A 24384-nucleotide genomic window follows, 5' to 3' on the forward strand; every position below is an offset into this window, starting at 1 on the left:
TCTCCTCCAGAAAGAGGAGAGCCAGGGGGGTTCAGGGGGGAGCGGAACCTGATGGCCACACACTCCCACCCTAGACCTGCCAAGAGAGGAACCCGTAAGGGAACCGCATCCCGACAAAATCCTAGTAAGGACGTGGACACACGTGAAAAAGTGGACACACAGTGACAAAAAAATTAAATAAATAGTGAAGGTTTCACAGTATAATACTGCCCGGACCTTCGACCGGGAATTGAAAAATTCCCCATCCTAAGGCCAGAAGGCCCGGAATAAGGGTGTGTGTGAAGAAAGAAATATTGAAGTGCTAGTGCAAATGTGCCATAAACTCAAGTGGGGTTCCCAATCCCAGTGAGTTGAGGCACCCCAGGGTCACCACTCCTGGGGCACTTCACACTTCGGGCTTTCGATCTTCCCCGGCCCAATGGCGTCGATCCTGGGGGGCCATGCTTTCCACCAGATGACTATATTAGCCACCTGGCGTACTAACAAGCGCCTAAACCCCAGTGTGCTTAATGTATCAATCTACTAGGGCGGCCAACATCCAAAACCGCCTTTTCGAAAGATACTACACTTGATCTTAGCCAAAAGGCCGAGAAGCGATAACCAGAATTGGTTTCAAACTACGGAGCCACCCAAGGATCCTGAAAAGTCCATTTGTGGAGATGAGCTCCTGGACTCCCGTTAAGAAGACATGTTGTCAACCTCTAGATCCCTTACATGCCTGCACTTTTCGGCTTGCTGCTGCTGCAATCCACGCGTTTTAGATCTGCATAACTCCACCTCTTTAAACACAGCACCTTCACCCCCTGCTGTTCCCACCCGCCTCAACACCGTTGGAAGGGAGGAGAACCAATTAAGGCGGGGGGTGGGGTGGAACGAGCAGCTGTCTACCCTTAGCAGGAGGGCTCCTGATTACATACCTCTCCTGCTGCTGCTGCTGCTGGCTGTCCAGCAGCAGACTGAAGGTGGCTGCTGCTGTGCACAGGTATATAAAGGCTCAGAGCCTATTATGACACGCGCAGCCAGCGTTCCATTGCCACATTCCATCTACTGCAGGCAGGATACCTGGCTGGCTGAATGTCGCTGAGAAGCTCACAGAGACCGCCATAAGCAACAGTTTAACAGAATGCCACAGACTAATCAACCAAACTTTTTGGGTTGGGTTCTCTTTTATAGTCTGCAGGCATTAAATGAAAGAAGTCAGTGTTCCAGCAGAAGGAGACAACGTTTCAGAAAAGGCATTGTAGCAAACCAAAAAAGAAATTTTAAGCGCAGCAGAGTAACCAGCGCACATACCTGTTAGCTCAGGTGAGTTTAAAAGGCTGCTTTTGATAACAAGGGCATTTGCTAAATAGATGGTGTGTGTGCAACAATATACTGAAAGGTCAATTATATTGTGCAGCTTATCTCACCACCTGTAGTTATTTAGGTGAAAGCTCCAAAATGCTTGCCTAATATGTCTGTTTATCCAAAAGGAAGTAAAAAGGGAGAGCTAGAAAGATAGCATTGCATCACATTACATGGCAATGCAATGCACAGTTGCTGAAGTTGAACCAAAATGAGCTTGTAATCTGGCTTCTGCAACTTTGAACATGAAAAATCCAATGAGGAGAAGAAAAGCAAAGCCAAAGAGTCCATCCCAAAATCCGACAAACAAGCAAAATGAACAAAAAACATTGAATTCAATTCTTTCTGATTTTAGAAACTGCATTAAAGAAGGGGTGCACCGGTCCTGGAGATACTGCAATACCAGGTCAATGCGTGGAGTGGACAGAGCAAGCTCTTTTTCCATCTCCCTGTTCTAAAAATCCATTTAATATATGGTCCCCAGATAGGGGACGTATCAGATATTAAACTGATAAGAACAGATACTACACTTGATCTTAGCCAAAAGGCCGAGAAGCGATAACCAGAATTGGTTTCAAACTACGGAGCCACCCAAGGATCCTGAAAAGTCCATTTGTGGAGATGAGCTCCTGGACTCCCGTTAAGAAGACATGTTGTCAACCTCTAGATCCCTTACATGCCTGCACTTTTCGGCTTGCTGCTGCTGCAATCCACGCGTTTTAGATCTGCATAACTCCACCTCTTTAAACACAGCACCTTCACCCCCTGCTGTTCCCACCCGCCTCAACACCGTTGGAAGGGAGGAGAACCAATTAAGGCGGGGGGTGGGGTGGAACGAGCAGCTGTCTACCCTTAGCAGGAGGGCTCCTGATTACATACCTCTCCTGCTGCTGCTGCTGCTGGCTGTCCAGCAGCAGACTGAAGGTGGCTGCTGCTGTGCACAGGTATATAAAGGCTCAGAGCCTATTATGACACGCGCAGCCAGCGTTCCATTGCCACATTCCATCTACTGCAGGCAGGATACCTGGCTGGCTGAATGTCGCTGAGAAGCTCACAGAGACCGCCATAAGCAACAGTTTAACAGAATGCCACAGACTAATCAACCAAACTTTTTGGGTTGGGTTCTCTTTTATAGTCTGCAGGCATTAAATGAAAGAAGTCAGTGTTCCAGCAGAGGGAGACAACGTTTCAGAAAAGGCATTGTAGCAAACCAAAAAAGAAATTTTAAGCGCAGCAGAGTAACCAGCGCACATACCTGTTAGCTCAGGTGAGTTTAAAAGGCTGCTGTTGATAACAAGGGCATTTGCTAAATAGATGGTGTGTGTGCAACAATATACTGAAAGGTCAATTATATTGTGCAGCTTATCTCACCACCTGTAGTTATTTAGGTGAAAGCTCCAAAATGCTTGCCTAATATGTCTGTTTATCCAAAAGGAAGTAAAAAGGGAGAGCTAGAAAGATAGCATTGCATCACATTACATGGCAATGCAATGCACAGTTGCTGAAGTTGAACCAAAATGAGCTTGTAATCTGGCTTCTGCAACTTTGAACATGAAAAATCCAATGAGGAGAAGAAAAGCAAAGCCAAAGAGTCCATCCCAAAATCCGACAAACAAGCAAAATGAACAAAAAACATTGAATTCAATTCTTTCTGATTTTAGAAACTGCATTAAAGAAGGGGTGCACCGGTCCTGGAGATACTGCAATACCAGGTCAATGCGTGGAGTGGACAGAGCAAGCTCTTTTTCCATCTCCCTGTTCTAAAAATCCATTTAATATATGGTCCCCAGATAGGGGACGTATCAGATATTAAACTGATAAGAACAGATACTACACTTGATCTTAGCCAAAAGGCCGAGAAGCGATAACCAGAATTGGTTTCAAACTACGGAGCCACCCAAGGATCCTGAAAAGTCCATTTGTGGAGATGAGCTCCTGGACTCCCGTTAAGAAGACATGTTGTCAACCTCTAGATCCCTTACATGCCTGCACTTTTCGGCTTGCTGCTGCTGCAATCCACGCGTTTTAGATCTGCATAACTCCACCTCTTTAAACACAGCACCTTCACCCCCTGCTGTTCCCACCCGCCTCAACACCGTTGGAAGGGAGGAGAACCAATTAAGGCGGGGGGTGGGGTGGAACGAGCAGCTGTCTACCCTTAGCAGGAGGGCTCCTGATTACATACCTCTCCTGCTGCTGCTGCTGCTGGCTGTCCAGCAGCAGACTGAAGGTGGCTGCTGCTGTGCACAGGTATATAAAGGCTCAGAGCCTATTATGACACGCGCAGCCAGCGTTCCATTGCCACATTCCATCTACTGCAGGCAGGATACCTGGCTGGCTGAATGTCGCTGAGAAGCTCACAGAGACCGCCATAAGCAACAGTTTAACAGAATGCCACAGACTAATCAACCAAACTTTTTGGGTTGGGTTCTCTTTTATAGTCTGCAGGCATTAAATGAAAGAAGTCAGTGTTCCAGCAGAAGGAGACAACGTTTCAGAAAAGGCATTGTAGCAAACCAAAAAAGAAATTTTAAGCGCAGCAGAGTAACCAGCGCACATACCTGTTAGCTCAGGTGAGTTTAAAAGGCTGCTGTTGATAACAAGGGCATTTGCTAAATAGATGGTGTGTGTGCAACAATATACTGAAAGGTCAATTATATTGTGCAGCTTATCTCACCACCTGTAGTTATTTAGGTGAAAGCTCCAAAATGCTTGCCTAATATGTCTGTTTATCCAAAAGGAAGTAAAAAGGGAGAGCTAGAAAGATAGCATTGCATCACATTACATGGCAATGCAATGCACAGTTGCTGAAGTTGAACCAAAATGAGCTTGTAATCTGGCTTCTGCAACTTTGAACATGAAAAATCCAATGAGGAGAAGAAAAGCAAAGCCAAAGAGTCCATCCCAAAATCCGACAAACAAGCAAAATGAACAAAAAACATTGAATTCAATTCTTTCTGATTTTAGAAACTGCATTAAAGAAGGGGTGCACCGGTCCTGGAGATACTGCAATACCAGGTCAATGCGTGGAGTGGACAGAGCAAGCTCTTTTACCATCTCCCTGTTCTAAAAATCCATTTAATATATGGTCCCCAGATAGGGGACGTATCAGATATTAAACTGATAAGAACAGATACTACACTTGATCTTAGCCAAAAGGCCGAGAAGCGATAACCAGAATTGGTTTCAAACTACGGAGCCACCCAAGGATCCTGAAAAGTCCATTTGTGGAGATGAGCTCCTGGACTCCCGTTAAGAAGACATGTTGTCAACCTCTAGATCCCTTACATGCCTGCACTTTTCGGCTTGCTGCTGCTGCAATCCACGCGTTTTAGATCTGCATAACTCCACCTCTTTAAACACAGCACCTTCACCCCCTGCTGTTCCCACCCGCCTCAACACCGTTGGAAGGGAGGAGAACCAATTAAGGCGGGGGGTGGGGTGGAACGAGCAGCTGTCTACCCTTAGCAGGAGGGCTCCTGATTACATACCTCTCCTGCTGCTGCTGCTGCTGGCTGTCCAGCAGCAGACTGAAGGTGGCTGCTGCTGTGCACAGGTATATAAAGGCTCAGAGCCTATTATGACACGCGCAGCCAGCGTTCCATTGCCACATTCCATCTACTGCAGGCAGGATACCTGGCTGGCTGAATGTCGCTGAGAAGCTCACAGAGACCGCCATAAGCAACAGTTTAACAGAATGCCACAGACTAATCAACCAAACTTTTTGGGTTGGGTTCTCTTTTATAGTCTGCAGGCATTAAATGAAAGAAGTCAGTGTTCCAGCAGAAGGAGACAACGTTTCAGAAAAGGCATTGTAGCAAACCAAAAAAGAAATTTTAAGCGCAGCAGAGTAACCAGCGCACATACCTGTTAGCTCAGGTGAGTTTAAAAGGCTGCTGTTGATAACAAGGGCATTTGCTAAATAGATGGTGTGTGTGCAACAATATACTGAAAGGTCAATTATATTGTGCAGCTTATCTCACCACCTGTAGTTATTTAGGTGAAAGCTCCAAAATGCTTGCCTAATATGTCTGTTTATCCAAAAGGAAGTAAAAAGGGAGAGCTAGAAAGATAGCATTGCATCACATTACATGGCAATGCAATGCACAGTTGCTGAAGTTGAACCAAAATGAGCTTGTAATCTGGCTTCTGCAACTTTGAACATGAAAAATCCAATGAGGAGAAGAAAAGCAAAGCCAAAGAGTCCATCCCAAAATCCGACAAACAAGCAAAATGAACAAAAAACATTGAATTCAATTCTTTCTGATTTTAGAAACTGCATTAAAGAAGGGGTGCACCGGTCCTGGAGATACTGCAATACCAGGTCAATGCGTGGAGTGGACAGAGCAAGCTCTTTTTCCATCTCCCTGTTCTAAAAATCCATTTAATATATGGTCCCCAGATAGGGGACGTATCAGATATTAAACTGATAAGAACAGATTTTTTTTTTTTTTTTTTTTTTTCTCCTCAGACGAGGAAATTCCACAGTCTATGGAAACCAGACAAAGGAAAATTCCATCAAAACAGCTGCGTCAAATCCAATACGCAATTTGCTGTCCCCATCATCATCGGAAATATTTATTTCATATTTCAAAACAACAATAACAAAAATCAAGAGGTACTAACAATATATCTCCACTTTTTAACTTTCCATATTCCCTCCGCATCCACTTCCCCTCTCCTCTTTTTGTCCCATAGGAAACACACATACATCTTCCCCAAAATCACCTTCACACTATCCTTTACAGCAATTTCCTTCCTTTTAAACACATACACATTCCTCACATCCCATAACACTTCCTTTATACATGCAAGCATCAACCACAAGACTCTTTCCTTCGTCCCATCACATATTCCCAAACCAAACATAAACAACTCAAAAGACAACAAATTCACACCACACAATTCTTTACACAAAGGCCCCATTCTCCCAATCACATCTCTAGCATACTGGCAATTCCAAAAAACATGCAACACACTTTCCCTTCCACCACAGCCATTTCTTGGACACATTTCACTCCTCACCAAACCTCTATTCCTCTGAAACTCTCTCACAGGTAATACTCCATGTAAAGACTGGCACACAACTTCACTCTGTTTGTTGGTCATACCACTCATCCGCACTTTCTTCCAAACCTTCTGCACATCACCACCCCTAACCATATTTATTCCACATTCTACCTCTCTACATTCAATCATCCTATACACAGCCTTCTTATTCTCCAGCAATCTCACATCTGCATCACACAGTTCATACCTCACCAAAAACTTATAAACCCACACATACCATACAGGCACCTCAAAAGCAATCGGACATCGCAAATCCCTTTCTTGCCACTTTAAACGAAACAAATACGCTCCAAATAAATACCTACACATAGATGAAAACTTTCCATCCGCCCTAATCACTTTCAAAACAAACACAACGATATTCACACCAAAAAACACGTCCAAATTCGGAAAACCCAAACCACCTTTTTCTACTCTTTTAACCAAAATTTCTCTCCTAGCTCTCTCCATTTTCGAGTTCCACAAAAAAACAAATAAAATTCTATTCAAGCTTCTCATACACATATATCCTGGTGGAAATACTACCGCAATATATAAAAATATTGGCAACACCACACTCTTAACAATTAAAATCTTCCCAAAAAAGGATAAACTCCTCAATTTCCAAAAATTCAACTTCTGCTCAACTTTTCCTTTCGCATCATCCCAACTTTCTTTCCCATCCAAACTCTCTGAAAACTTCACACCCAAAACTTTAATAGGTCCATTCACTACATTCACACCTACATCCCTACTTAAACTTCCGCCTCCAAAACCCTTACACTCACTCTTTTCCCAATTCACTTTAAACGCAGATGCACCACAAAAAATAGACACTAACAACTTCACCCGCCTCACCGAACATTCAGAATCACATAATACACACACGTCATCCATATAACCACTCACTTTCCATTCTTTTCCTCCACCTCCCGGCACTTGCACACCACGAATTACCTTATCTTTCCTCAGCATACACAACAATGGCTCAATTGCACAAATAAATGCTACAGGGGACAAAGGACACCCCTGTCGCACACCCGAAAACACATTCACTTTCCTACCCACATACCCATTCATTAAAACACAGCTATAAACACCCGCATACAAACTTCTCACTCGCCCAACAAAATCAGCCGGAAAACCCATTTTTAACAACACTCTGAACAAAAAACCATGCGACAACCTATCATAAGCCTTTTCAAAATCCAAACTTAACAAAAATACACTCTTCTTACGACCCATGCAATCCCATAGACAATCTCTTAACATACACACACACTCATGAATCCGCCTCCCAGGTACCGCACAACACTGCTCATCCCCAATCACACTCTCTATCACATCACGCATCCTATTAGCCATAAGTTTTGCATAGATTTTATAATCACAATTAAGTAACGTTATTGGCCTCCAATTCCTCAGACTTTTCAAATCCCCTTTCTTAGGAATTAACACAACCATACCTGCACGCATACTCTCAGCCACCTCCATGTTTCCCCACATATACTTACATACATCCACAAAGTCCTTACCAATCACACCCCACATCACACGATAAAATTCTACTGGGAGGCCATCCTCCCCCGGCGTCTTATTCAAAGCCATACTACACATAACCTTCCATACCTCATCACCAGTCACCTCACCCATCACTCTCTCTCTTTCTGCTTCACTCAACTTACTCTCTAACACACTCAAAACATCATTCTCCAAACATTCATCCCTCTGTTTCACTGCATACAGATCCTCATAAAACTTAGCCACCTCTTCACACATATCCTCTCCACTCACCTCACTTCCATCTGCTCCATACACCACGCTCATACTCTGTTTCTTTCCAAAAACTTTTTTAAAGAAAAACCGAGAACATTTCTCATCCTGCTCCATCTTATCAATCTTTGCCCTAAACACTATGCTTCTCCCTCTCTCCAACAAAAACTCACTAATCTCCTTTTTTACCTCTAAAATATCCTCCTCCACCTCAACTCCTCCTTCCCTTAACTTATACAAAACGCTCAACCGCGCGTTCAGTTTAACAAAACTCTCTCTTTTAATTGCTGCATACTTGTATCCTAAATTTTTAAAGAACATTTTTGTTTGTTTCTTCACCCAGTCCCACCACTCACAAACATTCCCAAACTCATTTTTATGCTTACACCATTCTTCATACCGCCTTTCATACTCCTTTCTCACATCTTCATTCTCTAACAGTTTAACATTTAACTTCCACAATCCTCTCCCAAACACTCCATCAACTTTTATATCCAACTCACACAACATACACACATGATCTGAAAAAAGAACGTTTTCCTGCCTATAATTAACAGAAACCATATTTTTAGAAATAAAACAATAATCCAATCTGGATTGTACCCTACCACTCTCAGAAAAGAAAGTGTTCAACAAAGGATTCATGTTACACACGCGCTGCATATCACACAACCCAAAATCATTCACTAACTCCAATAATGCTTTCCCAGACACATCCACATTCACTCTCCCCACATCACAGTTCATATCACCCACAATTACCACAGGTATTCTTCCTGGAACAAAAAGCTTAATTTTTTCAAATAAATTTTTGCGCTCATTTTTTTCAACTGGCGCATAAACATTAATAACACAAAACTTTACATTCTTGTATACAAAATTAGCAAGGATACATCTCCCCACCTCAATAACCAAATAATCACTCAAAACAACCTCCCTTCCTTTAACCAAAATACCCACACCATCATTCTTATTACATGCACTCCCCGACCACACAGACGCTCCATAAGACCATTCATCCCCTTTCACACCATCCACTACCCCACATTCTTGTAAACAAAAAATAGATGCATTTTGCATAGCTAAAAACTCAAAAATAGCAGCTCTTCTTACTTTACTTTTAAACACTCTTACGTTTTGGGACACTATGGTAAATCCCATAATACTTCTACTCCTTCACCAATTACACAAAGAAATAGCCTTTGGCCTAAACCAAAGCTCACAAGAGGACAAAAAGAAAAAACATTTACAATATTATATGGTGACACTATCCAGCACCACCACTATCCTCCTCCGCCATCAGAACAGAACAGCTGGTTTCCGACCCGCTGGCTTCACCAGCCACACTCCTCATTCTGGCAGTTCTGATCTTCCTCTGAGGCTCACTAAAATCTGCATCATCACTGCCCCCACCATCCTCCCTACGACTCTTCTTTGCACCCCTATCATCCTCCGAAGAAAAATCTTCAATGTTTTCAGGACCCGAAGGGTGTTCAGGACTGTCGGGTTCCGAGATTTGCACTTCACATCCTGTTGCGTCCATTGCCTCTCCAAAAGTCATCATCTCAGGCAGCTCTGCTTCCACCACTTTCCTAGATATTCTCGCAGACACTGCCTTTTTCTCCACCTTTGCCACTTCCCTCCAGAACTCCTTTTCTTCCCTCCGCTTCTTCCTCATTTCTTCAGCAGAAGAAGAACATGGTCTCAGGGACACCTCCTCTGGCGCCGTAGAGGGAGAGGCTCTACCAGTTTCCCGCCTCCTTCCCTCTCTCTCCTCCCTCTCCAATCTTTCCAGCACTTTCAGTGCGCTTGCCATCTGCCTCCTCTCCAGCTCCTCCTCCTTCTGTTCTTTATCAGAACGTCTAGGTGCACTCATAGGACAGTCCTTATACATGTGATCACTACTCCCACAGACATCACAGGACTTGGCCTCTGGACACTGGTTGGCCATATGCCCCTCCTTTCTGCAATTTCGGCAACACTGCCCTTTAAGGCATGTTACCATGGTATGTCCGAAAGAAAAGCATCTACGGCAAAACATGGGCTGGCCTGGGTAAAAGAGGAAACCTCTATGGCCTGCAACGGAAAAATTTGATGGAGGGTGTCTAAAGCCCCCCACACTGTCAGGATCCCTTTTCAATTTCACACGGAATTTATACTGACAGTTAAGATTCCTAGACAATTGACTTGCTTCACTCCCTTCCGCACATATTCACAGTAGCGAGAGAGGAAGCACTCCAGCAGCTCAGGGTCTGTAAAAGGGTTATAGACAGTCACAGTCACCTCCTTTTCTTGCAGACCAAACAAAGGTTCCCATCTAACTCCTTCCAAGCAGGGGTCACTAGAGTGACCACGGAGCCATTCAAAGACATTAAGGCAAACATCCTGGTCCATAAAGGTAACGTCATAATTACCTTGACGTGAAAATTCGTTGACACTGAAGATCTCAGAACGTCTTGCTCCAGCTTTGCCTTCAACGATGTCTTGGACAATGAAAACCACGTTGTTCTTGTTCTGGTCAGATGGATCCACGGACAAACGGATGGTGTTCTTCACAAAAGACATCTTGGATTCTGTCGGTATGGAATACCACAGGAAAAAGCAGAAAATCCTCCACAAAAGGGTCCGGATTCCTCCAGGAGACTCGCACCAATCAAGGTACAGTCATACGATCGCAGCCAAAAGGCCGAGAAGCAATAACCAGAATTGGTTTCAAACTACGGAGCCACCCAAGGATCCTGAAAAGTCCATTTGTGGAGATGAGATCCTGGACTCCCGTTAAGAAGACATGTTGTCAACCTCTAGATCCCTTACATGCCTGCACTTTTCGGCTTGCTGCTGCTGCAATCCACGCGTTTTAGATCTGCATAACTCCACCTCTTTAAACACAGCACCTTCACCCCCTGCTGTTCCCACCCGCCTCAACACCGTTGGAAGGGAGGAGAACCAATTAAGGCGGGGGGTGGGGTGGAACGAGCAGCTGTCTACCCTTAGCAGGAGGGCTCCTGATTACATACCTCTCCTGCTGCTGCTGCTGCTGGCTGTCCAGCAGCAGACTGAAGGTGGCTGCTGCTGTGCACAGGTATATAAAGGCTCAGAGCCTATTATGACACGCGCAGCCAGCGTTCCATTGCCACATTCCATCTACTGCAGGCAGGATACCTGGCTGGCTGAATGTCGCTGAGAAGCTCACAGAGACCGCCATAAGCAACAGTTTAACAGAATGCCACAGACTAATCAACCAAACTTTTTGGGTTGGGTTCTCTTTTATAGTCTGCAGGCATTAAATGAAAGAAGTCAGTGTTCCAGCAGAAGGAGACAACGTTTCAGAAAAGGCATTGTAGCAAACCAAAAAAGAAATTTTAAGCGCAGCAGAGTAACCAGCGCACATACCTGTTAGCTCAGGTGAGTTTAAAAGGCTGCTGTTGATAACAAGGGCATTTGCTAAATAGATGGTGTGTGTGCAACAATATACTGAAAGGTCAATTATATTGTGCAGCTTATCTCACCACCTGTAGTTATTTAGGTGAAAGCTCCAAAATGCTTGCCTAATATGTCTGTTTATCCAAAAGGAAGTAAAAAGGGAGAGCTAGAAAGATAGCATTGCATCACATTACATGGCAATGCAATGCACAGTTGCTGAAGTTGAACCAAAATGAGCTTGTAATCTGGCTTCTGCAACTTTGAACATGAAAAATCCAATGAGGAGAAGAAAAGCAAAGCCAAAGAGTCCATCCCAAAATCCGACAAACAAGCAAAATGAGCAAAAAACATTGAATTCAATTCTTTCTGATTTTAGAAACTGCATTAAAGAAGGGGTGCACCGGTCCTGGAGATACTGCAATACCAGGTCAATGCGTGGAGTGGACAGAGCAAGCTCTTTTTCCATCTCCCTGTTCTAAAAATCCATTTAATATATGGTCCCCAGATAGGGGACGTATCAGATATTAAACTGATAAGAACAGATACTACACTTGATCTTAGCCAAAAGGCCGAGAAGCGATAACCAGAATTGGTTTCAAACTACGGAGCCACCCAAGGATCCTGAAAAGTCCATTTGTGGAGATGAGCTCCTGGACTCCCGTTAAGAAGACATGTTGTCAACCTCTAGATCCCTTACATGCCTGCACTTTTCGGCTTGCTGCTGCTGCAATCCACGCGTTTTAGATCTGCATAACTCCACCTCTTTAAACACAGCACCTTCACCCCCTGCTGTTCCCACCCGCCTCAACACCGTTGGAAGGGAGGAGAACCAATTAAGGCGGGGGGTGGGGTGGAACGAGCAGCTGTCTACCCTTAGCAGGAGGGCTCCTGATTACATACCTCTCCTGCTGCTGCTGCTGGCTGTCCAGCAGCAGACTGAAGGTGGCTGCTGCTGTGCACAGGTATATAAAGGCTCAGAGCCTATTATGACACGCGCAGCCAGCGTTCCATTGCCACATTCCATCTACTGCAGGCAGGATACCTGGCTGGCTGAATGTCGCTGAGAAGCTCACAGAGACCGCCATAAGCAACAGTTTAACAGAATGTCACAGACTAATCAACCAAACTTTTTGGGTTGGGTTCTCTTTTATAGTCTGCAGGCATTAAATGAAAGAAGTCAGTGTTCCAGCAGAAGGAGACAACGTTTCAGAAAAGGCATTGTAGCAAACCAAAAAAGAAATTTTAAGCGCAGCAGAGTAACCAGCGCACATACCTGTTAGCTCAGGTGAGTTTAAAAGGCTGCTGTTGATAACAAGGGCATTTGCTAAATAGATGGTGTGTGTGCAACAATATACTGAAAGGTCAATTATATTGTGCAGCTTATCTCACCACCTGTAGTTATTTAGGTGAAAGCTCCAAAATGCTTGCCTAATATGTCTGTTTATCCAAAAGGAAGTAAAAAGGGAGAGCTAGAAAGATAGCATTGCATCACATTACATGGCAATGCAATGCACAGTTGCTGAAGTTGAACCAAAATGAGCTTGTAATCTGGCTTCTGCAACTTTGAACATGAAAAATCCAATGAGGAGAAGAAAAGCAAAGCCAAAGAGTCCATCCCAAAATCCGACAAACAAGCAAAATGAACAAAAAACATTGAATTCAATTCTTTCTGATTTTAGAAACTGCATTAAAGAAGGGGTGCACCGGTCCTGGAGATACTGCAATACCAGGTCAATGCGTGGAGTGGACAGAGCAAGCTCTTTTTCCATCTCCCTGTTCTAAAAATCCATTTAATATATGGTCCCCAGATAGGGGACGTATCAGATATTAAACTGATAAGAACAGATACTACACTTGATCTTAGCCAAAAGGCCGAGAAGCGATAACCAGAATTGGTTTCAAACTACGGAGCCACCCAAGGATCCTAAAAAGTCCATTTGTGGAGATGAGCTCCTGGACTCCCGTTAAGAAGACATGTTGTCAACCTCTAGATCCCTTACATGCCTGCACTTTTCGGCTTGCTGCTGCTGCAATCCACGCGTTTTAGATCTGCACAACTCCACCTCTTTAAACACAGCACCTTCACCCCCTGCTGTTCCCACCCGCCTCAACACCGTTGGAAGGGAGGAGAACCAATTAAGGCGTGGGGTGGGGTGGAACGAGCAGCTGTCTACCCTTAGCAGGAGGGCTCCTGATTACATACCTCTCCTGCTGCTGCTGCTGCTGGCTGTCCAGCAGCAGACTGAAGGTGGCTGCTGCTGTGCACAGGTATATAAAGGCTCAGAGCCTATTATGACACGCGCAGCCAGCGTTCCATTGCCACATTCCATCTACTGCAGGCAGGATACCTGGCTGGCTGAATGTCGCTGAGAAGCTCACAGAGACCGCCATAAGCAACAGTTTAACAGAATGCCACAGACTAATCAACCAAACTTTTTGGGTTGGGTTCTCTTTTATAGTCTGCAGGCATTAAATGAAAGAAGTCAGTGTTCCAGCAGAAGGAGACAACGTTTCAGAAAAGGCATTGTAGCAAACCAAAAAAGAAATTTTAAGTGCAGCAGAGTAACCAGCGCACATACCTGTTAGCTCAGGTGAGTTTAAAAGGCTGCTGTTGATAACAAGGGCATTTGCTAAATAGATGGTGTGTGTGCAACAATATACTGAAAGGTCAATTATATTGTGCAGCTTATCTCACCACCTGTAGTTATTTAGGTGAAAGCTCCAAAATGCTTGCCTAATATGTCTGTTTATCCAAAAGGAAGTAAAAAGGGAGAGCTAGAAAGATAGCATTGCATCACATTACATGGCAATGCAATGCACAGTTGCTGAAGTTGAACCAAAATGAGCTTGTAATCTGGCTTCTGCAACTTTGAACATGAAAAATCCAATGAGGAGAAGAAAAGCAAAGCCAAAGAGTCCATCCCAAAATCCGACAAACAAGCAAAATGAACAAAAAACATTGAATTCAATTCTTTCTGATTTTAGAAACTGCATTAAAGAAGGGGTGCACCGGTCCTGGAGATACTGCAATACCAGGTCAATGCGTGGAGTGGACAGAGCAAGCTCTTTTTCCATCTCCCTGTTCTAAAAATCCATTTAATATATGGTCCCCAGATAGGGGACGTATCAGATATTAAACTGATAAGAACAGATACTACACTTGATCTTAGCCAAGAGGCCGAGAAGCGATAACCAGAATTGGTTTCAAACTACGGAGCCACCCAAGGATCCTGAAAAGTCCATTTGTGGAGATGAGCTCCTGGACTCCCGTTAAGAAGACATGTTGTCAACCTCTAGATCCCTTACATGCCTGCACTTTTCGGCTTGCTGCTGCTGCAATCCACGCGTTTTAGATCTGCATAACTCCACCTCTTTAAACACAGCACCTTCACCCCCTGCTGTTCCCGCCCGCCTCAACACCGTTGGAAGGGAGGACAACCAATTAAGGCGGGGGGTGGGGTGGAACGAGCAGCTGTCTACCCTTAGCAGGAGGGCTCCTGATTACATACCTCTCCTGCTGCTGCTGCTGGCTGTCCAGCAGCAGACTGAAGGTGGCTGCTGCTGTGCACAGGTATATAAAGGCTCAGAGCCTATTATGACATGCGCAGCCAGCGTTCCATTGCCACATTCCATCTACTGCAGGCAGGATACCTGGCTGGCTGAATGTCGCTGAGAAGCTCACAGAGACCGCCATAAGCAACAGTTTAACAGAATGCCACAGACTAATCAACCAAACTTTTTGGGTTGGGTTCTCTTTTATAGTCTGCAGGCATTAAATGAAAGAAGTCAGTGTTCCAGCAGAAGGAGACAACGTTTCAGAAAAGGCATTGTAGCAAACCAAAAAAGAAATTTTAAGCGCAGCAGAGTAACCAGCGCACATACCTGTTAGCTCAGGTGAGTTTAAAAGGCTGCTGTTGATAACAAGGGCATTTGCTAAATAGATGGTGTGTGTGCAACAATATACTGAAAGGTCAATTATATTGTGCAGCTTATCTCACCACCTGTAGTTATTTAGGTGAAAGCTCCAAAATGCTTGCCTAATATGTCTGTTTATCCAAAAGGAAGTAAAAAGGGAGAGCTAGAAAGATAGCATTGCATCACATTACATGGCAATGCAATGCACAGTTGCTGAAGTTGAACCAAAATGAGCTTGTAATCTGGCTTCTGCAACTTTGAACATGAAAAATCCAATGAGGAGAAGAAAAGCAAAGCCAAAGAGTCCATCCCAAAATCCGACAAACAAGCAAAATGAACAAAAAACATTGAATTCAATTCTTTCTGATTTTAGAAACTGCATTAAAGAAGGGGTGCACCGGTCCTGGAGATACTGCAATACCAGGTCAATGCGTGGAGTGGACAGAGCAAGCTCTTTTTCCATCTCCCTGTTCTAAAAATCCATTTAATATATGGTCCCCAGATAGGGGACGTATCAGATATTAAACTGATAAGAACAGATACTACACTTGATCTTAGCCAAGAGGCCGAGAAGCGATAACCAGAATTGGTTTCAAACTACGGAGCCACCCAAGGATCCTGAAAAGTCCATTTGTGGAGATGAGCTCCTGGACTCCCGTTAAGAAGACATGTTGTCAACCTCTAGATCCCTTACATGCCTGCACTTTTCGGCTTGCTGCTGCTGCAATCCACGCGTTTTAGATCTGCATAACTCCACCTCTTTAAACACAGCACCTTCACCCCCTGCTGTTCCCGCCCGCCTCAACACCGTTGGAAGGGAGGACAACCAATTAAGGCGGGGGGTGGGGTGGAACGAGCAGCTGTCTACCCTTAGCAGGAGGGCTCCTGATTACATACCTCTCCTGCTGCTGCTGCTGCTGGCTGTCCAGCAGCAGACTGAAGGTGGCTGCTGCTGTGCACAGGTATATAAAGGCTCAGAGCCTATTATGACATGCGCAGCCAGCGTTCCATTGCCACATTCCATCTACTGCAGGCAGGATACCTGGCTGGCTGAATGTCGCTGAGAAGCTCACAGAGACCGCCATAAGCAACAGTTTAACAGAATGCCACAGACTAATCAACCAAACTTTTTGGGTTGGGTTCTCTTTTATAGTCTGCAGGCATTAAATGAAAGAAGTCAGTGTTCCAGCAGAAGGAGACAACGTTTCAGAAAAGGCATTGTAGCAAACCAAAAAAGAAATTTTAAGCGCAGCAGAGTAACCAGCGCACATACCTGTTAGCTCAGGTGAGTTTAAAAGGCTGCTGTTGATAACAAGGGCATTTGCTAAATAGATGGTGTGTGTGCAACAATATACTGAAAGGTCAATTATATTGTGCAGCTTATCTCACCACCTGTAGTTATTTAGGTGAAAGCTCCAAAATGCTTGCCTAATATGTCTGTTTATCCAAAAGGAAGTAAAAAGGGAGAGCTAGAAAGATAGCATTGCATCACATTACATGGCAATGCAATGCACAGTTGCTGAAGTTGAACCAAAATGAGCTTGTAATCTGGCTTCTGCAACTTTGAACATGAAAAATCCAATGAGGAGAAGAAAAGCAAAGCCAAAGAGTCCATCCCAAAATCCGACAAACAAGCAAAATGAACAAAAAACATTGAATTCAATTCTTTCTGATTTTAGAAACTGCATTAAAGAAGGGGTGCACCGGTCCTGGAGATACTGCAATACCAGGTCAATGCGTGGAGTGGACAGAGCAAGCTCTTTTTCCATCTCCCTGTTCTAAAAATCCATTTAATATATGGTCCCCAGATAGGGGACGTATCAGATATTAAACTGATAAGAACAGATACTACACTTGATCTTAGCCAAAAGGCCGAGAAGCGATAACCAGAATTGGTTTCAAACTACGGAGCCACCCAAGGATCCTGAAAAGTCCATTTGTGGAGATGAGCTCCTGGACTCCCGTTAAGAAGACATGTTGTCAACCTCTAGATCCCTTACATGCCTGCACTTTTCGGCTTGCTGCTGCTGCAATCCACGCGTTTTAGATCTGCATAACTCCACCTCTTTAAACACAGCACCTTCACCCCCTGCTGTTCCCACCCGCCTCAACACCGTTGGAAGGGAGGAGAACCAATTAAGGCGGGGGGTGGGGTGGAACGAGCAGCTGTCTACCCTTAGCAGGAGGGCTCCTGATTACATACCTCTCCTGCTGCTGCTGCTGCTGGCTGTCCAGCAGCAGACTGAAGGTGGCTGCTGCTGTGCACAGGTATATAAAGGCTCAGAGCCTATTATGACACGCGCAGCCAGCGTTCCATTGCCACATTCCATCTACTGCAGGCAGGATACCTGGCTGGCTGAATGTCGCTGAGAAGCTCACAGAGACCGCCATAAGCAACAGTTTAACAGAATGCCACAGACTAATCAACCAAACTTTTGGGGTTGGGTTCTCTTTTATAGTCTGCAGGCATTAAATGAAAGAAGTCAGTGTTCCAGCAGAAGGAGACAACGTTTCAGAAAAGGCATTGTAGCAAACCAAAAAAGAAATTTTAAGCGCAGCAGAGTAACCAGCGCACATACCTGTTAGCTCAGGTGAGTTTAAAAGGCTGCTGTTGATAACAAGGGCATTTGCTAAATAGATGGTGTGTGTGCAACAATATACTGAAAGGTCAATTATATTGTGCAGCTTATCTCACCACCTGTAGTTATTTAGGTGAAAGCTCCAAAATGCTTGCCTAATATGTCTGTTTATCCAAAAGGAAGTAAAAAGGGAGAGCTAGAAAGATAGCATTGCATCACATTACATGGCAATGCAATGCACAGTTGCTGAAGTTGAACCAAAATGAGCTTGTAATCTGGCTTCTGCAACTTTGAACATGAAAAATCCAATGAGGAGAAGAAAAGCAAAGCCAAAGAGTCCATCCCAAAATCCGACAAACAAGCAAAATGAACAAAAAACATTGAATTCAATTCTTTCTGATTTTAGAAACTGCATTAAAGAAGGGGTGCACCGGTCCTGGAGATACTGCAATACCAGGTCAATGCGTGGAGTGGACAGAGCAAGCTCTTTTTCCATCTCCCTGTTCTAAAAATCCATTTAATATATGGTCCCCAGATAGGGGACGTATCAGATATTAAACTGATAAGAACAGATACTACACTTGATCTTAGCCAAAAGGCCGAGAAGCGATAACCAGAATTGGTTTCAAACTACGGAGCCACCCAAGGATCCTGAAAAGTCCATTTGTGGAGATGAGCTCCTGGACTCCCGTTAAGAAGACATGTTGTCAACCTCTAGATCCCTTACATGCCTGCACTTTTCGGCTTGCTGCTGCTGCAATCCACGCGTTTTAGATCTGCATAACTCCACCTCTTTAAACACAGCACCTTCACCCCCTGCTGTTCCCACCCGCCTCAACACCGTTGGAAGGGAGGAGAACCAATTAAGGCGGGGGGTGGGGTGGAACGAGCAGCTGTCTACCCTTAGCAGGAGGGCTCCTGATTACATACCTCTCCTGCTGCTGCTGCTGCTGGCTGTCCAGCAGCAGACTGAAGGTGGCTGCTGCTGTGCACAGGTATATAAAGGCTCAGAGCCTATTATGACACGCGCAGCCAGCGTTCCATTGCCACATTCCATCTACTGCAGGCAGGATACCTGGCTGGCTGAATGTCGCTGAGAAGCTCACAGAGACCGCCATAAGCAACAGTTTAACAGAATGCCACAGACTAATCAACCAAACTTTTGGGGTTGGGTTCTCTTTTATAGTCTGCAGGCATTAAATGAAAGAAGTCAGTGTTCCAGCAGAAGGAGACAACGTTTCAGAAAAGGCATTGTAGCAAACCAAAAAAGAAATTTTAAGCGCAGCAGAGTAACCAGCGCACATACCTGTTAGCTCAGGTGAGTTTAAAAGGCTGCTGTTGATAACAAGGGCATTTGCTAAATAGATGGTGTGTGTGCAACAATATACTGAAAGGTCAATTATATTGTGCAGCTTATCTCACCACCTGTAGTTATTTAGGTGAAAGCTCCAAAATGCTTGCCTAATATGTCTGTTTATCCAAAAGGAAGTAAAAAGGGAGAGCTAGAAAGATAGCATTGCATCACATTACATGGCAATGCAATGCACAGTTGCTGAAGTTGAACCAAAATGAGCTTGTAATCTGGCTTCTGCAACTTTGAACATGAAAAATCCAATGAGGAGTAGAAAAGCAAAGCCAAAGAGTCCATCCCAAAATCCGACAAACAAGCAAAATGAACAAAAAACATTGAATTCAATTCTTTCTGATTTTAGAAACTGCATTAAAGAAGGGGTGCACCGGTCCTGGAGATACTGCAATACCAGGTCAATGCGTGGAGTGGACAGAGCAAGCTCTTTTTCCATCTCCCTGTTCTAAAAATCCATTTAATATATGGTCCCCAGATAGGGGACGTATCAGATATTAAACTGATAAGAACAGATACTACACTTGATCTTAGCCAAAAGGCCGAGAAGCGATAACCAGAATTGGTTTCAAACTACGGAGCCACCCAAGGATCCTGAAAAGTCCATTTGTGGAGATGAGCTCCTGGACTCCCGTTAAGAAGACATGTTGTCAACCTCTAGATCCCTTACATGCCTGCACTTTTCGGCTTGCTGCTGCTGCAATCCACGCGTTTTAGATCTGCATAACTCCACCTCTTTAAACACAGCACCTTCACCCCCTGCTGTTCCCACCCGCCTCAACACCGTTGGAAGGGAGGAGAACCAATTAAGGCGGGGGGTGGGGTGGAACGAGCAGCTGTCTACCCTTAGCAGGAGGGCTCCTGATTACATACCTCTCCTGCTGCTGCTGCTGCTGGCTGTCCAGCAGCAGACTGAAGGTGGCTGCTGCTGTGCACAGGTATATAAAGGCTCAGAGCCTATTATGACACGCGCAGCCAGCGTTCCATTGCCACATTCCATCTACTGCAGGCAGGATACCTGGCTGGCTGAATGTCGCTGAGAAGCTCACAGAGACCGCCATAAGCAACAGTTTAACAGAATGCCACAGACTAATCAACCAAACTTTTTGGGTTGGGTTCTCTTTTATAGTCTGCAGGCATTAAATGAAAGAAGTCAGTGTTCCAGCAGAAGGAGACAACGTTTCAGAAAAGGCATTGTAGCAAACCAAAAAAGAAATTTTAAGCGCAGCAGAGTAACCAGCGCACATACCTGTTAGCTCAGGTGAGTTTAAAAGGCTGCTGTTGATAACAAGGGCATTTGCTAAATAGATGGTGTGTGTGCAACAATATACTGAAAGGTCAATTATATTGTGCAGCTTATCTCACCACCTGTAGTTATTTAGGTGAAAGCTCCAAAATGCTTGCCTAATATGTCTGTTTATCCAAAAGGAAGTAAAAAGGGAGAGCTAGAAAGATAGCATTGCATCACATTACATGGCAATGCAATGCACAGTTGCTGAAGTTGAACCAAAATGAGCTTGTAATCTGGCTTCTGCAACTTTGAACATGAAAAATCCAATGAGGAGAAGAAAAGCAAAGCCAAAGAGTCCATCCCAAAATCCGACAAACAAGCAAAATGAACAAAAAACATTGAATTCAATTCTTTCTGATTTTAGAAACTGCATTAAAGAAGGGGTGCACCGGTCCTGGAGATACTGCAATACCAGGTCAATGCGTGGAGTGGACAGAGCAAGCTCTTTTTCCATCTCCCTGTTCTAAAAATCCATTTAATATATGGTCCCCAGATAGGGGACGTATCAGATATTAAACTGATAAGAACAGATACTACACTTGATCTTAGCCAAAAGGCCGAGAAGCGATAACCAGAATTGGTTTCAAACTACGGAGCCACCCAAGGATCCTGAAAAGTCCATTTGTGGAGATGAGCTCCTGGACTCCCGTTAAGAAGACATGTTGTCAACCTCTAGATCCCTTACATGCCTGCACTTTTCGGCTTGCTGCTGCTGCAATCCACGCGTTTTAGATCTGCATAACTCCACCTCTTTAAACACAGCACCTTCACCCCCTGCTGTTCCCACCCGCCTCAACACCGTTGGAAGGGAGGAGAACCAATTAAGGCGGGGGGTGGGGTGGAACGAGCAGCTGTCTACCCTTAGCAGGAGGGCTCCTGATTACATACCTCTCCTGCTGCTGCTGCTGCTGGCTGTCCAGCAGCAGACTGAAGGTGGCTGCTGCTGTGCACAGGTATATAAAGGCTCAGAGCCTATTATGACACGCGCAGCCAGCGTTCCATTGCCACATTCCATCTACTGCAGGCAGGATACCTGGCTGGCTGAATGTCGCTGAGAAGCTCACAGAGACCGCCATAAGCAACAGTTTAACAGAATGCCACAGACTAATCAACCAAACTTTTGGGGTTGGGTTCTCTTTTATAGTCTGCAGGCATTAAATGAAAGAAGTCAGTGTTCCAGCAGAAGGAGACAACGTTTCAGAAAAGGCATTGTAGCAAACCAAAAAAGAAATTTTAAGCGCAGCAGAGTAACCAGCGCACATACCTGTTAGCTCAGGTGAGTTTAAAAGGCTGCTGTTGATAACAAGGGCATTTGCTAAATAGATGGTGTGTGTGCAACAATATACTGAAAGGTCAATTATATTGTGCAGCTTATCTCACCACCTGTAGTTATTTAGGTGAAAGCTCCAAAATGCTTGCCTAATATGTCTGTTTATCCAAAAGGAAGTAAAAAGGGAGAGCTAGAAAGATAGCATTGCATCACATTACATGGCAATGCAATGCACAGTTGCTGAAGTTGAACCAAAATGAGCTTGTAATCTGGCTTCTGCAACTTTGAACATGAAAAATCCAATGAGGAGAAGAAAAGCAAAGCCAAAGAGTCCATCCCAAAATCCGACAAACAAGCAAAATGAACAAAAAACATTGAATTCAATTCTTTCTGATTTTAGAAACTGCATTAAAGAAGGGGTGCACCGGTCCTGGAGATACTGCAATACCAGGTCAATGCGTGGAGTGGACAGAGCAAGCTCTTTTTCCATCTCCCTGTTCTAAAAATCCATTTAATATATGGTCCCCAGATAGGGGACGTATCAGATATTAAACTGATAAGAACAGATACTACACTTGATCTTAGCCAAAAGGCCGAGAAGCGATAACCAGAATTGGTTTCAAACTACGGAGCCACCCAAGGATCCTGAAAAGTCCATTTGTGGAGATGAGCTCCTGGACTCCCGTTAAGAAGACATGTTGTCAACCTCTAGATCCCTTACATGCCTGCACTTTTCGGCTTGCTGCTGCTGCAATCCACGCGTTTTAGATCTGCATAACTCCACCTCTTTAAACACAGCACCTTCACCCCCTGCTGTTCCCACCCGCCTCAACACCGTTGGAAGGGAGGAGAACCAATTAAGGCGGGGGGTGGGGTGGAACGAGCAGCTGTCTACCCTTAGCAGGAGGGCTCCTGATTACATACCTCTCCTGCTGCTGCTGCTGCTGGCTGTCCAGCAGCAGACTGAAGGTGGCTGCTGCTGTGCACAGGTATATAAAGGCTCAGAGCCTATTATGACACGCGCAGCCAGCGTTCCATTGCCACATTCCATCTACTGCAGGCAGGATACCTGGCTGGCTGAATGTCGCTGAGAAGCTCACAGAGACCGCCATAAGCAACAGTTTAACAGAATGCCACAGACTAATCAACCAAACTTTTTGGGTTGGGTTCTCTTTTATAGTCTGCAGGCATTAAATGAAAGAAGTCAGTGTTCCAGCAGAAGGAGACAACGTTTCAGAAAAGGCATTGTAGCAAACCAAAAAAGAAATTTTAAGCGCAGCAGAGTAACCAGCGCACATACCTGTTAGCTCAGGTGAGTTTAAAAGGCTGCTGTTGATAACAAGGGCATTTGCTAAATAGATGGTGTGTGTGCAACAATATACTGAAAGGTCAATTATATTGTGCAGCTTATCTCACCACCTGTAGTTATTTAGGTGAAAGCTCCAAAATGCTTGCCTAATATGTCTGTTTATCCAAAAGGAAGTAAAAAGGGAGAGCTAGAAAGATAGCATTGCATCACATTACATGGCAATGCAATGCACAGTTGCTGAAGTTGAACCAAAATGAGCTTGTAATCTGGCTTCTGCAACTTTGAACATGAAAAATCCAATGAGGAGAAGAAAAGCAAAGCCAAAGAGTCCATCCCAAAATCCGACAAACAAGCAAAATGAACAAAAAACATTGAATTCAATTCTTTCTGATTTTAGAAACTGCATTAACCCCTTAAGCCCCGCGGGTGGTTTGCACGTTAATGACCGGGCCAATTTTTACAATTCTGACCACTGTCACTTTATGAGGTAATTACTCTCGAACGCTTCAACGGATCCCCCTGATTCTGAGACTGTTTTTTCGTGACATATTGTACTTCATGATTGTGGAAAAATTTCTTCGATATCACTTGCGTTTATTTGTGAAAAAAACGGAAATTTGGCGAAAATTTTGAAAATTTTGCAATTTTCAAAATTTGAATTTTTAAGCCCTGAAATCAGAGCGATATGTCACACAAAAGAGTTAATAAATAACATTTCCCACATGTCTACTTTACATCAGCACAATTTTGGAACCAAAATTTTTTTTTGTTAGGGAGCTATAAGGGTTAAAATTGACCAGCGATTTCTCATTTTTCCAACAAAATTTACAAAACCATTTTTTTAGGGACCACATCACATTTGAAGTCACTTTGAGAGGTCTTTATGACAGAAAATACCCAAAAGTGACACCATTCTAAAAACTGCACCCCTCAAGGTGCTCAAAACCACATTCAAGAACTTTATTAACCCTTCACGTGCTTCACAGGAATTTTTTGAATGTGGAAGAAAAAAATGAACATTTAACTTTTTTCACAAAAATGTTAATTTAGACCCAATTTTTTTTATTT

At 44.2% G+C, this 24384-nt stretch overlaps 13 non-coding genes and 1 pseudogene across 13 annotated transcripts; all 14 read right to left on the reverse strand.

Moving 5' to 3' along the window:
• Positions 1-506: 506 nt before the first annotated feature.
• LOC141207394 (U2 spliceosomal RNA) lies at positions 507-598 on the reverse strand (annotated as a pseudogene).
• A 1115-nt stretch (positions 599-1713) lies between these two features.
• LOC141207638 (U2 spliceosomal RNA) lies at positions 1714-1904 on the reverse strand. Its single transcript, XR_012277968.1, has one exon. It is a non-coding gene; the product is annotated as a U2 spliceosomal RNA (small nuclear RNA).
• A 1115-nt stretch (positions 1905-3019) lies between these two features.
• On the reverse strand, positions 3020-3210 carry LOC141207639 (U2 spliceosomal RNA). Its single transcript, XR_012277969.1, has one exon. It is a non-coding gene; the product is annotated as a U2 spliceosomal RNA (small nuclear RNA).
• Positions 3211-4325: 1115 nt separating this feature from the next.
• LOC141207097 (U2 spliceosomal RNA) lies at positions 4326-4516 on the reverse strand. The gene has a single exon (XR_012277522.1). It is a non-coding gene; the product is annotated as a U2 spliceosomal RNA (small nuclear RNA).
• A 1115-nt stretch (positions 4517-5631) lies between these two features.
• LOC141207320 (U2 spliceosomal RNA) lies at positions 5632-5825 on the reverse strand. Its single transcript, XR_012277719.1, has one exon. It is a non-coding gene; the product is annotated as a U2 spliceosomal RNA (small nuclear RNA).
• Positions 5826-11979: 6154 nt separating this feature from the next.
• LOC141207640 (U2 spliceosomal RNA) lies at positions 11980-12170 on the reverse strand. The gene has a single exon (XR_012277970.1). It is a non-coding gene; the product is annotated as a U2 spliceosomal RNA (small nuclear RNA).
• Positions 12171-13282: 1112 nt separating this feature from the next.
• Positions 13283-13473, reverse strand: LOC141207641 (U2 spliceosomal RNA). The gene has a single exon (XR_012277971.1). It is a non-coding gene; the product is annotated as a U2 spliceosomal RNA (small nuclear RNA).
• A 1115-nt stretch (positions 13474-14588) lies between these two features.
• Positions 14589-14779, reverse strand: LOC141207140 (U2 spliceosomal RNA). Its single transcript, XR_012277563.1, has one exon. It is a non-coding gene; the product is annotated as a U2 spliceosomal RNA (small nuclear RNA).
• Positions 14780-15891: 1112 nt separating this feature from the next.
• Positions 15892-16082, reverse strand: LOC141207141 (U2 spliceosomal RNA). The gene has a single exon (XR_012277564.1). It is a non-coding gene; the product is annotated as a U2 spliceosomal RNA (small nuclear RNA).
• Positions 16083-17197: 1115 nt separating this feature from the next.
• Positions 17198-17388, reverse strand: LOC141207643 (U2 spliceosomal RNA). Its single transcript, XR_012277973.1, has one exon. It is a non-coding gene; the product is annotated as a U2 spliceosomal RNA (small nuclear RNA).
• Positions 17389-18503: 1115 nt separating this feature from the next.
• LOC141207644 (U2 spliceosomal RNA) lies at positions 18504-18694 on the reverse strand. Its single transcript, XR_012277974.1, has one exon. It is a non-coding gene; the product is annotated as a U2 spliceosomal RNA (small nuclear RNA).
• Positions 18695-19809: 1115 nt separating this feature from the next.
• On the reverse strand, positions 19810-20000 carry LOC141207645 (U2 spliceosomal RNA). Its single transcript, XR_012277975.1, has one exon. It is a non-coding gene; the product is annotated as a U2 spliceosomal RNA (small nuclear RNA).
• Positions 20001-21115: 1115 nt separating this feature from the next.
• Positions 21116-21306, reverse strand: LOC141207646 (U2 spliceosomal RNA). Its single transcript, XR_012277976.1, has one exon. It is a non-coding gene; the product is annotated as a U2 spliceosomal RNA (small nuclear RNA).
• A 1115-nt stretch (positions 21307-22421) lies between these two features.
• On the reverse strand, positions 22422-22612 carry LOC141207648 (U2 spliceosomal RNA). The gene has a single exon (XR_012277977.1). It is a non-coding gene; the product is annotated as a U2 spliceosomal RNA (small nuclear RNA).
• Between the last annotated feature and the right edge of the window lie 1772 nt (positions 22613-24384).

This window comes from Phyllobates terribilis, unplaced genomic scaffold (genome assembly GCF_046119375.1).
Source record: "Phyllobates terribilis strain yellow unplaced genomic scaffold, ASM4611937v1 Scaffold_160__1_contigs__length_4322635, whole genome shotgun sequence".
Taxonomy (NCBI): domain Eukaryota; kingdom Metazoa; phylum Chordata; class Amphibia; order Anura; family Dendrobatidae; genus Phyllobates; species Phyllobates terribilis.